We start from the raw sequence: 15,119 nt of genomic DNA, 5'->3' as shown, positions 1-15,119 counted from the left end.
GAGAGAGAAATGAAGAGAGAGCTTTTCTTCAATTTTTTTGGTTAATCTCTGATTTCCTTATTTTTCCCTAATAGAATAAACTTAGGAAATTAATTCCTTTGCTAAAATAATAAGAAGCCACATGTCATCACCCTAGGCAGCCACTAAACCATCACTAAAAGAAATGGCTTAAATGCCCTCCAAGTTATAACTTAGGCATTTTCCAAAACTATGGGTAAAATGGTCAAATTCCACAACTCCGCTTAATCCCGGTATTATATTTTCTCCAAAATATTTTTCACTAAGAAATAAGGTTCTAAACTTACCCATGTGATCAAACTAGACATCCATCGCATTTTTTGTTGTCGCCGAGTAAAAATTACAAAAATAACATATTTCTTATACAATCTAAAAAACACCCTTATAGCTTAATAAAATCTCCTGAATTGAGAAATTATAACTCTAATGCCCATTTCTAAAAGTGGGGCCTATAAATAATTAAATTCATATTTAATTATAAAAATATCATAAATTAGTGCTAATTACCTTTACTAATCCAAATTACTAAAGCGGTCATTACAACACTGATTTTTTCTTTGTTTCTCTGTTGTTTCCTTTTCCAATTTGCTTCATTCTTCATCAAAAAATATAGTCACCGCCACCACAACCTCCCACAATCCCATGAACACCTCCAACTGTACTCAAACACAGCCCCACAATCCATATCCAGATTCAATCAACCAAACAAACCACAAAAATATCTCATATCTCAAATTCGATCCTGTTATACCTAAAATTTGACTGCCATCTCAATGAAGAACACGTGTAAAGATAAAGGGAATGTAAATCAATGTCACTACTTTTATGGAATAAGTCATTAATTATGTAAGTATCAGAGTGTATTTGTAACCCGCTGACTGTAAGGTCTTAGGTGAGGAATCAATGTACAAACTGGAACTTAATATATTAGCGAGAAACCATATGTCGCTAAATGCGAATAGCAAGGAACCTAAGAAAGCGACCCATATCAATCATAAAGATGCTTAGTGTACAATTAACAAACTAAGTGTAAAAGTCAGATCGGCTCAAGAAAAAGTAAGCGAGGTGACCATCTCGCTCTGGGAAGACTTCCTATAGCTTCATCCAGCTAGCGGTAACGAAGCTTACAACCTAGAGAGTCAGAATGGTTCTTTGTAAGTAAGAACTGCAATCAACACCAGACATACATTGTCGAGCTTGGAAAGAAGAATGGCCCCAGATCGCTATTGGGATCACTATAACCAAGTTTCTGTCGAGACATCTCGAGATACGACAGCTAAAGATGTGTTAAATACACGATTATTTTTACCCAGTAAAAGCGGGAAAGTCATAGTTATACATTTTTCAAATCGTAAATCGCATTTACACTACGTGAAACGTAATCAAATCTCACGATTTTTGGGATAATGGCTGTAAACATATTCCGGTCAACTTTGTAATTAATTGCCCACTATGTAATTATAAATAGTGACAAACAAGACCAAAAAAAGGGATGAAAAACTCATACAAGAGAGTTCCTTAAAAAAAATCAGAAATCTGAATAAGATTGACTCGTGGACTATGCAGAATTTTAACTACGAAACCACGTAAAAAACCCTGTGTTCATATTTTATTTTTCTATGGCTTTTATTTTTTATGTGTGAAATTAATATCGTGAGGCTCAATTTTAGTTAACAAAAATCTGTGTTAACAGTTTGGTGCTTTCATTGAGAGCCTCTGTGAAAAAGCTCAGAAAAAACACTCCCTTCTTTCGAAGAAAAACCATCTCCTTCATGGCTGAAAATCCAGAAAATGTTGACACCCCACATGAGGAAACCAATCATTGTTCTGGGAAAGAGCCCATGGGCTCCAGAAGATCTATCAACCTACAGTCTAGAAGGATGACCCGTTCCATGAGGGCTCAACCTAAGGGTGGCCCCAGTGCGCGGACCACGCGTTCCCAGAGAACTTGACCCGACGTTGGTCCTAGTACACGAAAAACACGCTCGAGGAGAACTCAGCGTTGGAATGGTCAGAACCCCAGTACGAGGGATGATGAGCACAATCGTGGAGGTGCCCAATCTGTGGGAGAAAGACCCTATGAAACAGAAACTCGCCGCCTGAGGCACTGTCTGGAAGAAGCGCAGTGGCGAAATGCAGAGTTAGAATGCGATGCAGCCTCGACTAGGGCAGCACAGGGGATGAATGTTCAAAATCAACTTGAACTTGGAGTGAGAAGACCACGACGCAGACCTCGTGGCTCACGAACAAGGAGACAGGAAAAGGCCTGGGAAGAACAACCCGAGGAAAATGAGATACCCCCTGAAAATCAGGATGAACGGCCAGATGGGAGACAACCGGAAGCTGATGAACGAGAAATCCCTCATGAGAATGAGGAAGATCTTGGGACTCAACTGGGAGAACGGAGGTCACCTGCTAGAAATCACCAACGTTCTTCCCAAACCCATAGAGCGAGGACTCGTACGGACATTAATGGGGGAAATGCGAAAAATTGCTCTCAGGAGGATAGAACAGAGCGTGAAGAAGCAAGCGTGACTTCAAGGCGGTCAAGAACCCATATTCGATCAACTCGAAAAGGAGAAAGTACTTAACGAGCTAATGATCGAGAAAGTATGGGAACTATTAAATCCGCGAGCCACTCAAAGATAACGTCTATGAGTAGGACGCGATCTGTGAGTAAGATAAGGTCTGCCAGCAATTACTCTCAATTGGATCTGCAAGAGCACTTGAATCGGAAAAAACCTGACCTTCGCCAACAACTTGGTCCAAAGCAAGAGGATCCAATCCAATTGCAGATAAACAAGCTGGAGGACAAGTTCAGGAGATATCAAGTGAAAGAATTAGGGAAACTATCTGGATACGACTCTGATGAGGAACTTGAGCCGTATCACCCAGATATAATGGGCACCCCTTTTCCTTCGGGATTCAAAAACCCGCATGTCTCGTCATACGACGGAACCACTGATTCGGTCTACAATTTGAATAACTTTAACACAATAATGCGAGCGAGTAATGTGACGAACAATTTATGCTATATTTTGTTCCCCACCTAGCTTGATGGAGCAGCGAGTAGCTGATTTAACAAGTTTACTCATCATTCAATAACTTCATGGGAGTAGTTTTCTAGGGATTTCAAGAAACAATTTCAGGTTGCTAAGGATAGACGACCCGAAGCCCCCTCGCTAACCAATATAAAGTAGCAGCCTGGCGAAACACTTAAGGCGTACTTAAGTCATTTTAGCACGGCTGCGGCTAGGGTTAGAAATTTGGATGACAACACGCAACTTACAGCCCTTCAGGCGGGGATCTCTACTGATCCATTAATCGCAGGGAGCGAGTAGTGGGATGACTTTCAAGGATGTCCGGTGAGAAGCATCACTGAGTTCAACGAAAGGGCTCAGGTGTTCGTCCAGAAGGAAGAAGCCTGAAAGGAAATGAACTTGTTGAAAACAAGCTCGGGAAGTAAACCCAGCAATGTTTCAACAGGTACTGCTTCCACGAGAATCATAACTTGGGGGCTTCTGGTCTAAAGAGAAAGGAAAGAATTAAGGAACCGTTGAAGGATAGAAAGAAACAAAAGAGCATGAAAAATACGTGCCAGTGTATACTATTTATATCGAGCTTAATGAAACTCGGGAGAATATTTACCTTGCACATGAGCAGAAGGTGGCCTTCGGCAAACCCGAGCCTATGAGGAATTCAAGGAGCAAAAGAGATCCTAACAAATATTATAAATTCCATAAGGATATTGGACATACGACCGACGAATGTCGCCAATTGAAAGACGAGATAGAAAGTCTCATCACTCGAGCCCATTTTAAACAGTACGTGAAAAGACAGGGCCAGGGATACAACCAGCCCAGTCTGCCCAATAACCCAAACAACCAGGGGTTATAACCTATTCCTATGGAAGGAGAGGACATCTTGGTTATTTCGGGAGGGCCACATATCGCAGGGGAAAGCAATAACGCCCAAAAAAGATATGTGAAAGAGATAAAGAACGACCAGTCGGTCTTTGCCCCAGAACCTTCCAAGAAGGTGAAAACCGAGGAACCTCCCATTACATTCATGGAGGAAGATGAGAAAAATGTGAGATATCCTCACGTCGATCCATTGGTGATAACCATTCAACTCGCTAATAAAAGGATCAAGAGAGTATTAGTAGACAATGGGAGCTCGGTAAATATCCTTTATAAGGAGACTTTAAAGAAAATGGGGCTTGAAAAAGCCAAGCTAAGACCTTGTATGGTGAACCTTTGCAGATTCATCGAAGACAGCATCGCTAGCCTTGGCATAATCAAGCTCGCATTAACTTTAGGCGAGGCACCTCTATCTGCTACTGTTATGCAAGACTTCTTAGTCGTCGACCTGCCCTCGACTTACAACATAGTCGTCCAGCACTGATCGGACAAGGGGTAATTAGTTCGATGAAGTACCTATATATCCTTGAAATTCCAAATGCCAGAAGGCGTGGGAGTGGTGCGTGGCTACCAGATGCTGGCTCGCGATTGCTATCGCATAGAGCTGCAGTATAGAAAAGCCAGTCATTAGTTGATGGTGATCTTGGTAGAAGAAACTGAACAAAAAGACGAAGATCTTGACCCTCGAGTTTAAGATGAAAGAAACGTGCTAAAACCAATCGAAGAATTGGAAGAGGTTATTCTCGACTCCCAAAAAATGTGTATACATTGGGAAGAACCTGGATGAGCAGCTAATAAGCTTTTTGAAGGCGAACCAGGATCAGTTTCTTGGAGCCATGGAGATATGATAGGGATCGACCCTAATATTATCTGCCATCATTTAAATGTTGATCCAAGTTTCCCAGCGAAGAGACAGAAACGGAGACCCTTGGATTGTGAGAGGCAAGGGGCATTGAAACAGAAAATGGAGAAGTTTTTAATTAACGACTTTATACGCGAGGTGTTTTATCCCTCGTGGATAGCCAATCCTGTTCTCGTCCCAAAGCCTAACCGAACTTGGAGAACTTGCATCGAATTCTCGGATCTGAATAAGGCGTGTCGAAAAGATTGTTTCCCACTTCCTAGGATCGACCAGTTAGTGGATGAAACTGCTGGGCACAAGCTTATGTCATTTATGGACGCATATTCTAGATATAACCAGATAAAAATATACGTTCCAGATTAAGAACATACAAGCTTCTAACCAACATGGGACTCTATTGTTATAAAGTCATGTTGTTCGGACTGAAGAACGCTGGGGCAACGTATCATTGATTGGTAAAAGAAATGTTCGCAAACCAAATAGGGCAAAACATGGAGGTTTACGTCGATGATATATTGGTGAAATCAATAAAAGGTAAGGATCATACCTCGGACCTTGCAGAATGCTTTAAGATGTTAAAGAAGTATAACATGAAGCTAAACCCAAAAAAATGTTCCTTTGGAGTTTCCTCAGGAAATTTTTTAGAATTCATAGTTAACGCGAGGGTTATTGAGGCGAATCCTAAAAAAATCAAGGCATTAATACACATGCCATCACCAACGAAGCCTAAGGAAGTACAAGCCCTGACAGGAAGAATGACTGCACTTAACATATTCATTTTGAAGTCAACTGATAAGTGTGTGCCATTCTTCAACATATTGCGAGGCGACAAAAAGTTTGAGTGGACAAAAGAGTGCGAAGAGGCCTTTCAGAACATAAAAAGGCATCTAGCAACGCCTCCAGTTTTGGCAAAACCAATAACTGGAGAGATGTTGTTTCTGTAGTTAGCAATCTCGGAAGATGCAATTAGTGCAGCTATAGTGCGAGAAGAGGGCAAGCACCAGCAACCTATTTACTATGTAAGTAAAAGGTTACTATGGGCAGAATCCCGATATCCCCCTCTAGAAAAACTCGCGTTATGCGTAGTCCATGCGTCTCGCAAACTAGGACCATACTTCCAGGCTCACCCCATAAAAGTGTTAACCGATTAGCCCTTGAGACAAGTTTTATCAAAACTAGATGCTTCTAGAAGACTGATAAAATGGTCGATTGAACTAGGGCAGTTCGACATAACATACCATCCTCGAACATCCATCAAGGGCCAACCTTTAGCTGACTTCTTGATAATAGGCATAACTCCAGAAGAAATTCCACCTGATCAGCAAGACGCAGAAACCTGGAAGTTATATGTGGATGGCGCATCCAACGAACAGGGTTCAGGTGCAGGGGTAATATTAAAATTTCCAGAAGGCTTTAAGTTTCACTATGCTCTGAGATTCCAATTTGATGCATCCAATAACGAGGCTGAATATGAAGCCTTGATCGCCGGCTTAAAGATAGCAGAGGCATTGAAAGTCAAAAATCTCATTTGTCAGAGTGATTCCAAGCTGATCGTCAACCAGTTCATCGGGGAATACCAGGCCAAAGGCTTAAAAATGGTGAAGTATTTAGAGAAAGTTTGGAAGAACTTGGAAAAATTCAATTACTTTAAAATCGAACAAATTCTGAGAGAACAAAACTCGAACGCCGGTGCCTTAGCAAAACTAGTCTCGCAGAATGACTTGGATGAATTGAACTTAGTTCCGGTAGAGATGCTGAGCGAGCCAAGTATATGTGAAACTGAAGACGTCGAGATGATAAATAGCTCTCCAACATGGATGACACCTATTATCAAGTATTTACTCGACAGACAACTTCCGAATGACAAAAACGAGGCACAAAAATTATTGTATTCAATGCCTCGCTACACAATTATCGAAGGAAAACTATATAGAATAGGGTACTCAATGCCCCTACTTCGGTGTGTTCTTCATGTAGAAGTAAATGAAATCATCAAAGAAATTCATGAAGGCTTCTGTGGGGATCATGCGGGCTGGCAAAGTCTGTCTAAAAAGATCATTAGACAAGGATATTACTGGCTGACGATCAATAAGGACACACGATTTTGTCAAGAAATGTGATAAATGTCAGAGGTTTTCACATATACCTCGCATACCGCCAACAGAACTTAGAATGATGACCTCGCCCTACCCATTTGTTATATGGGGCATCGATCTAATTTGGGCATTACCCACTTGGCGAGGAGGAGCTAAGTATGTGGTAGTAGCAGTCGACTTCTTCACAAAATGGACGGAGGCTGAGCCCTTCGTTTCCATAACCTACAAGAAAGTGTTGGAAATTATTTTACCAGGAACTTAGATCTACTCACAAGTATGTTTATTAACACCCTAAATATGAACTTTCTAAAACGATGAAATAAACACATATAAAGTTAAAGAAACCTTACATTGGGTGCAGCGGAATTAAATGACTCCTTCCGTTCAGATATCTAGCCCTTGATTCCTTTCTGTAGCAGAGCATTATCAATATCTCAACCAGGATCTCTTTCTCTGAATCTTTGATGCTGAAACTCCTTCTTGCTGAAAGTCTTTCTTCACGATCTTCCTCACTATGATTGGGGTATCACTTGCTGTGTGTGGGCACTACTCATACAGTAAGGATTTTGAAATTCAAGAGGAAGAAAGAGAGAGTGGGTTCGGCCAAAGATAGGGAGAGAGAGAGGCTCAGTTTTTTCTGAATCAGAAGTGTCAGAAGAAAAATGTAATTTTCCTGAAGCATTCACTATCTATTTATAGCATTCCACTAGGGTTAGGTTTGAATTATTTGTCATTAAAATAATGAAAATATCAGAGGGAAAAACCCTACAAAAGTGGCCGGCCCTACATAGTGGATTTGGGCCTCACTTTTTGCAATTTTGCAGTTTTATCTTTTCTGCATCTGATTTTCTCAAAAACGCCAATTTTCTAATTCAACCATTTAAATGCCAATTCTAACTATTTAATAACTATAAATAATTATTAAATAATATTGTCATTTATCATATTTATTAATTGAACCATACAAAGTATCATAATTAACAAATATGCCCCTATAAACTCTTTCTTTACAATTTCGCCCTTACTTAGTGAAAAATTCACAAATAGACATAGTCTAATTTGAGAATTATAATTGATTAATCAAAACCAATTATATGAGTCTTACAAGCAATATTATCTCAACTAGTGCGGGGACCATGGGTCTATATAACCGAGCTTCTAATAAGTAGATCAAGAATTTATCACTAAAATTCACTAACTTATTAATTCTTCGTTGAATCCACGCATAGAACTTAGAATTACACTCTCAGTATATAGAATGCTCTATATGTTCCACCATATAGACACATCATTAGTTATCCATTGTTATAATCCTAATTTCATCAATGATCCTCTATATGAATGATCTACACTGTAAAGGGATTAAATTACCGTTACACCCTACAATGTATTTATTTGTAACACCCTAACTATCTTAGGCGTATTACGTGATTTTTAAACGTACTGTGCAGCTCGTTGCTAATCAACGAGGTTTATGGAAAAACGTGATTAATTAAAATTTTGCTTTTTCATTAAACTTATAAACTATTTTACAAAAAGTCTCGGGATCCCGATTTATAAAAATATTTACAAACGTTTTTACTGTTCAACTTTTACATCAAAAAAAAAAAGTCGTCTAACGACAGTTACAAAAATCTCAGCCCTGCTGTCCCGAGGATCGTACGCTCCAGGCCTAACCGCCCCGACATGTACAATCTCATATGCTCGGTCACGGTCCATCAGCTACAGCCTTGCCTTTACCTACACATGAACATAACTGTGAGTCGACAGACTCAGTAAGGAAAGCATAATAATATCATACATAAAACTGACTGCCGTGTCCAACACGATACTGAGTCCCGCTACTGCCATGTCCAACATGGTACTGAGCACTACTGCCATGTCCAACATGGTGCTGAGTTTTGAACGTTCAGGGGACGGTACTATTGACAAGTATCCTCCTGATCGGTCGAACCGGTCATACTCCGGCTGCTGGTCATACTCCGGCTGTACCGACGGGATAGGTCAATAGCACCGAACCACCAACCTGTCGGCCTGATCGGCCGAACCGGTCATACTCCGGCTTGGTCATACTCCACTGTACCGACGTGACGGGGTTGGGTGGTTCGAAGCCTAAATACATATCTAATGTAATCTAACAAGGCTTCCTACATGCACGCTAAACATGTAATCTACATATGCATACCGTTATACTAATCTTACCCGGATTCCGATTTCGTGTAGGTCAACCTGACTGGAACTGAAGCTGAACGGCGGATTACTGGCTCCTAAACCATAAAAATCACAACGCTATAAGTGACACGCTAAATCACTTCCCGGGGACTAAAACTTGAAACTAAAAGTTTCCCTATCGATAAAAAGCATGGCAATACCCCTAAAAACCCAAAAACGAGGAAAACTAGGGTTCTGAAAAATCCCCAACCTACAGAGGTTGCCCAACCGAATTCGGTTCGGGAAATTTCGAACCCCCATCCGGAATTCCGGATGCTCAACCGGAATTCCGGTTCCTCGCAGGCAGCCAACTAAAAATCACATAACTCGACCAATTTAACCCCAATTGATCCCAAACTTTCCAGACCTGTTCTATATGCCCCAAATGACATTTCAAAGGCATCAAACCTACCCAGAAACCACACATGCAAAATTCACCATTGGAGCTCAAGCTTTGAGTTCCAAACTCAAGCTTGAGCAAAACCACCTAAACATGCAATCCATAAGCTTAATTCTACTTAACTAAGCCTAAAAACATCTCTGAAAACAAACAGAAACATCCAGCAATTCACAGAAACAAAACATGGCATTTTCTCTCAAAAATCACCTATTTTAACATATAAACTAAAAGCTTTAAACAATCAATACAACATGCTTTCTTTATCACATAAACAACCCTAAACTAACATGCTTAAACTCAAAATAACAATCATATTTCAGCAGCAACAACAACAACTATTCAAGCATGCATTTCATCCATTTTCACTTAAAATTCAAGAAGAACACAAAGAGAATTTATGAGGGATCACACCTTGACTTGAATTACACAAGAATGAGTTGAAAATCACAAGCTTTAGGCAGAAAATTCCCAGCCCTAGCAGCCCAAGTCTCAGCCGAAAAGAGGGAGAAAGAGAGAGCTTTGAGTGTTTGATTTTTTTGGAAATTTCTTTTAAAAAATGACTAAGTGTAAAATGCTTGAGAAAGGAGGAATATAACTCATATTTTTCATTTATTTCAGCCAAGGAAACACTTAATTAATTATTTATTTTCCATTAAATAAACTCATATAAGACAAAACACTAATGGGGCAAAAAGACCATTTTGCCCCTCCACCATAAAATCACAAAAATCATACTAAAGGGGTATTTTTGGGACATTCTAAATTCCCGGCCATTCCCGACATTCCCAATGTCTAAAACCCGTCCCCAAATACTAACATACTAAGTTGTGATTTCTACTGAGCCAAACGCCGCGTTCCAAAATACCGGACACCGGAAATGCGAAATATAAAAACTGCTGATGACATAATTATGCATATCTGAATTCCATAAATATCAATACTAAATTATTTAAATAGCTATAAATAATTTCATGATTAACATAAATAACTGCTAATTTCCAAATTAACTAAGCGGGCTTTACATTATTCCTTAAAACACTTGACCCCGAATAAATGATATTTCAACTTATGTGAAATGAGTACTCCACCATTTATGTTCGTTTGGTCAAGCTCGAAGGAGATCATCCTTTGCTTACTATTCGCCAGATAGAAGCTATAGATTCCATGTTTATGCTAGCGCTCCCACTCAATTGCACTACCGTGTTCCCAAAATGTACGTATCACCCTGACCTAAAAGTAGGCTTAACTAACAAATCAAAGAACACGAATAGCCTCTCAAGATTGAGCCTAATCATATCAGGATTAAGATCATTTGATCTAGGATCAACTAGGCGATATTGACTTGAATAGATATTACGGTAAGTTTAATAAATCTAAGTCAAAGTTCAATATCGGTCCCTTCCGATGCATACTCCATGCATCCAACCTGAGCTTTACTTTAACCAATGCTCTGGAAAGAACATAGCACTTCTCCAAATGCAAGTAAACTCTGTTGTAGATTATCATATCAGTAAAACCCTATGTCTGATAAATCTAGGAAACTTTATTCACATAGTCATGTTTACTTTCCAATGTGTTGACAGCACAATAAACAGGATCAAGTATGTGAAAAGGGTTTCAGATAAATTTATACATTATATACATATAATCATGAAATAAATCATGTGAACCATGCAACATTAAATGTTATTTCTGATCTATATTAATAAGTAAATCTGATTATATTGAAATGAGTTTTATTTAGGACATAAAACCTAACAAACTCCCACTTGCACTAATATAAAACAAAAAGTGTGTTTCAAATAATCTCAACACCTTGATATACAAATCAAGTGTAGTAGTAGTAAACTCCTCGTAATAGGATCTGAAAGGTTGAATTAACCACAACCTTTTCTCCACTATTACTCTTCCTTAATCACAAAATTATTGATAATGTGAAATTCCTCTCTATATGTCTCCTCTCTTGGGATACTGGATTCTATACTTTTGGCAACTACTTTTGGTTAATCAAGAAATTAACACTAGTAGTTTAGGCAATTTGGAATGGTGCCAAAAATGTATAGAACTTTCCTTAGACTGAATAAGTACCTTTCCTGTAACTTTAACATTCAGTCCCTTCCTGGTAGAACCTAGAGACTTCAGATAGGTTTTTACACTTCTCCAAAATCACTATTCCACCCCCAGAGTAACCACCATCTTATCAGAAAGATTTACTAGCACAAAGGCAAATTTCAAAATCTGATATGGTGTAGTGTAAGAGTTTTAAACACACCCTTATAGACTAACATATAGTTCCTCTTCTTAATCTTAAGATTTACTTGATTGTGTTCCAATGTTCTTCTACTGGATTAATCTGATACCTACTCATTACTCCCACTCAACAGCAGGTGTCTGGTCTAAGGCATACAAAAGCATATCTAAGACCTCTCACTGTTGATATAAGAAATTCTTTCATGGCTTTATCTTTTCTGGAATAGTTAAGACTTTTCCTTAGATAAATAAAATCTATACCTAAGAAGTTGTGAAGCTTCTATAGATTGCCATTAGAAAGAAAATGCTTCAGCATCTTACTAAAGTAAGTTGCTTGCATTAGAGTAAGTAATTACCAGGTATACCACAAGCCATAGGTTTAGATAAACTCAAACCTATAATACTAGGAACAGGAAGTTTGTTAAGTCCATAGAATAGACTTATTAACTAAAATTTCCTTTTATGTCCTTGTAATAGAAAACTTTAGGTTATTCCATGTGAATGGATTAAACCATAGTTCTATTGGCTTTTCTTCTTAGTTTCTTATCTTGACAATCCCTTACTTGTTTAAACTCACAATGGATTTTAATCACTAGTGTCTCCCAAGTCATAAGAAGGTGAGTTCCTAGAAACTCTCCCACTACGACAAGGTACCGTGAATTATGTCTAAGATAATGGTATTAACCTCTTTGGTGATGACAAGACAACAGAGGCAGTGGGATCATCATATGTTATATAAGATGATAGAACACTTTTGGAATCAAGAAAAATATCTCCTTTATTTACTACTTGTTTTCAGACTTAGTCATTATCTTAGAAAAGTAGTATTTGTTTGAACAAACACTTTCTTATCTATTGACAATGGGATGGTCCACCCCTAATCACTTAGAATAGCTAACAAACCATGGTTAACAGTTCTAGCTTTTCTTAAGATTTTGATTAGGTCATCCATGAATCTAGTAATGATTTACATTAAGTATACAACCATTACATCATTCTGAAATTGTATTACCATAGAAGGATTTAGGCAACGACTAGTAACTAATCATCAATATGCAAATCGAAATTTCTGAGGAGGTAAGTTTGGATATAATTCAAAAATCAAATTAATGATCTTTGAACTGCATATCTACTAACTATTTTTCCACCCCTATCAGTTCGCAAGATCTTTAACCACTTACCTTAATGGTTTTAACCATTGCTAGAAATTAATGAAATTTTTTAAACATTTCAAATTTCTTGCTAAAAGGTATAATCTAGAGTTATCGTTTTAAGAATACAACGAAAAACTCATATCCACCCCTGAATGTACATCCATCTGCGAATAAGATGAACTACTTTCAGTGGATATAGGCATATTAACTCTTTGCAGAGATTGATCTTGTCAAATCCACTATGAACAAGATACAAATGCCATAGATTAAAAAAAATATGGTAGTGTCTTTTGATGACTTAGGTTTAGTTACATCAAAGAATTCTTAGAATAGTGCAAGTGGATCCTGGTCACAGAATACCTAACTCATATTCCATACAGTTTGAATCCATTAATAGAAGATGGATTTTAAACCCTTGTGAAGGTGTAACTGTATTGCATCTTGGAATTAGAAATATAAGAAAATTTCACTTTGAAATCTATAATTAAAGTCAAAGACTTACATTTATACCAAATATAATGAGTAATTCTATCTTGGACCACCACTACTAATTTAATTCTAAGTCTGATTTGCCCATACAAGTAGGAGATTTCTAAGATTGAGGATTTATATCAATTGGGAATAGAATTTCGGGATTATAATCATATGCGTCATTTAATTTCTTAAGAGAAAATATAGAATGACATGAAATAATTTATAGACCATTCATCCAATGATATGTTATTGAACTAATTCGAAATGAATAAGCTAAGAGGAATTAGGATAATTTCGTTTATAAATAAAAATCCAACGATGCTTCGATTAGCGAAAGTCAAAGTAATCTTATTTATATATAATCTTCTTGTTCATATTGTAAAAATACTAGTCTAAGGTGTCATCAATTGATGAACAGTTAGATGTTGCATATACAATATTTATCTTTCGAGATCTTACACTATTATGTATGTCTAATGGTGAAAATCCATTAGGGATTTATCTCATTAGAAAAACAAACATGTTAGACCAACAATGAAGATTCGAAATTAAACTACAATTTAATAACAGAAAATAACATGGTTCAATATAAATTCATACACGATTCAGAAATTATTAAACATATAGCAAGTAGGAATGACCAGTGAAAATACTAAAACATACAATCCTAAATAATTTCCAAGGTTTTCAACAAACTGATACAGTGTCCCGGTAGGCGAGAGTCAAAGTATCATTCATTGAATAGAGTTGTCGGCTCATCTAAAATAGAAACCATTCTAGCAACCTTTTATTCGATCAAAATAAGAATCCAACATTGTCCCGGTAGGCGAGAGTCAAGGTTATTCTCATTTTATGAGCTTCCACCATTGTTTCATGTTTCATAAGTTTATCTCTAAGTAGTCACCGTAGGGGAGAGTCTAATAGAGACGAAAACTTACAAAACACTTATCAAATGAAATCTTATGGTGTTAAATGCGTTCAACGAATAACCATCCATAGGGGGACGAAGTCTAGCGTCTCGAGGTTATATTGAAAACATTTAACTTTTGTAAGACCAACAATGGAGATCGAATATCTTAATAATAATCAAGCTCATTATTTAAAGTGAGTTATATTTTCTTTGATTCTCTTTATTTAATTTATTTATTTTAAATATATATTTATTTAAAATTTCCAATTTAGAATGAAAAATTCTAAATATAAATTTTAATTTAATATTTATAAATTTTACTTAGATGGATATGAAAATAACATGAATTATTTCTATTTTAGTAATAATTTCCAATAAATATTTAGAAAAATATTCAATTTAAGTTGTTACAAAATTAATTTAAATTAATTTACAACTCAAATTTAATTTTCTATAAATATATATTGCATTTCAAAAAATTAAAGTATTCTAGGACACAATTTTCGAAAATGCATGTTAAAATAAAAAAAAAAATTAATCCTGGAAAAATTATTCTAATTTAATGTTGGCCCAAAATTAATTAATAAAATTAATTTACAACAAAAAATATAATTTTTCTATTTAATTAAATATATAAGAAAATTTTAAAATATTTAAGTAGATGATAAAAATCAACTTAAATATTAATTTTCTATTTAATTAAATACATTAGAAAAATACTTCAAGAAAAAACAGATAATATCCATCTAGATTTTCTTTTGACTAATTAATTCAATTTCTAATAATATACTTTAATTCAATTTATTTTAATTAATCATTAAATG

This window comes from Cannabis sativa, chromosome 5, assembly GCF_029168945.1.
Source record: "Cannabis sativa cultivar Pink pepper isolate KNU-18-1 chromosome 5, ASM2916894v1, whole genome shotgun sequence".
NCBI classification, from domain to species: Eukaryota; Viridiplantae; Streptophyta; class Magnoliopsida; order Rosales; family Cannabaceae; genus Cannabis; species Cannabis sativa.
Note: the sequence above shows the minus strand (reverse complement) of the source record.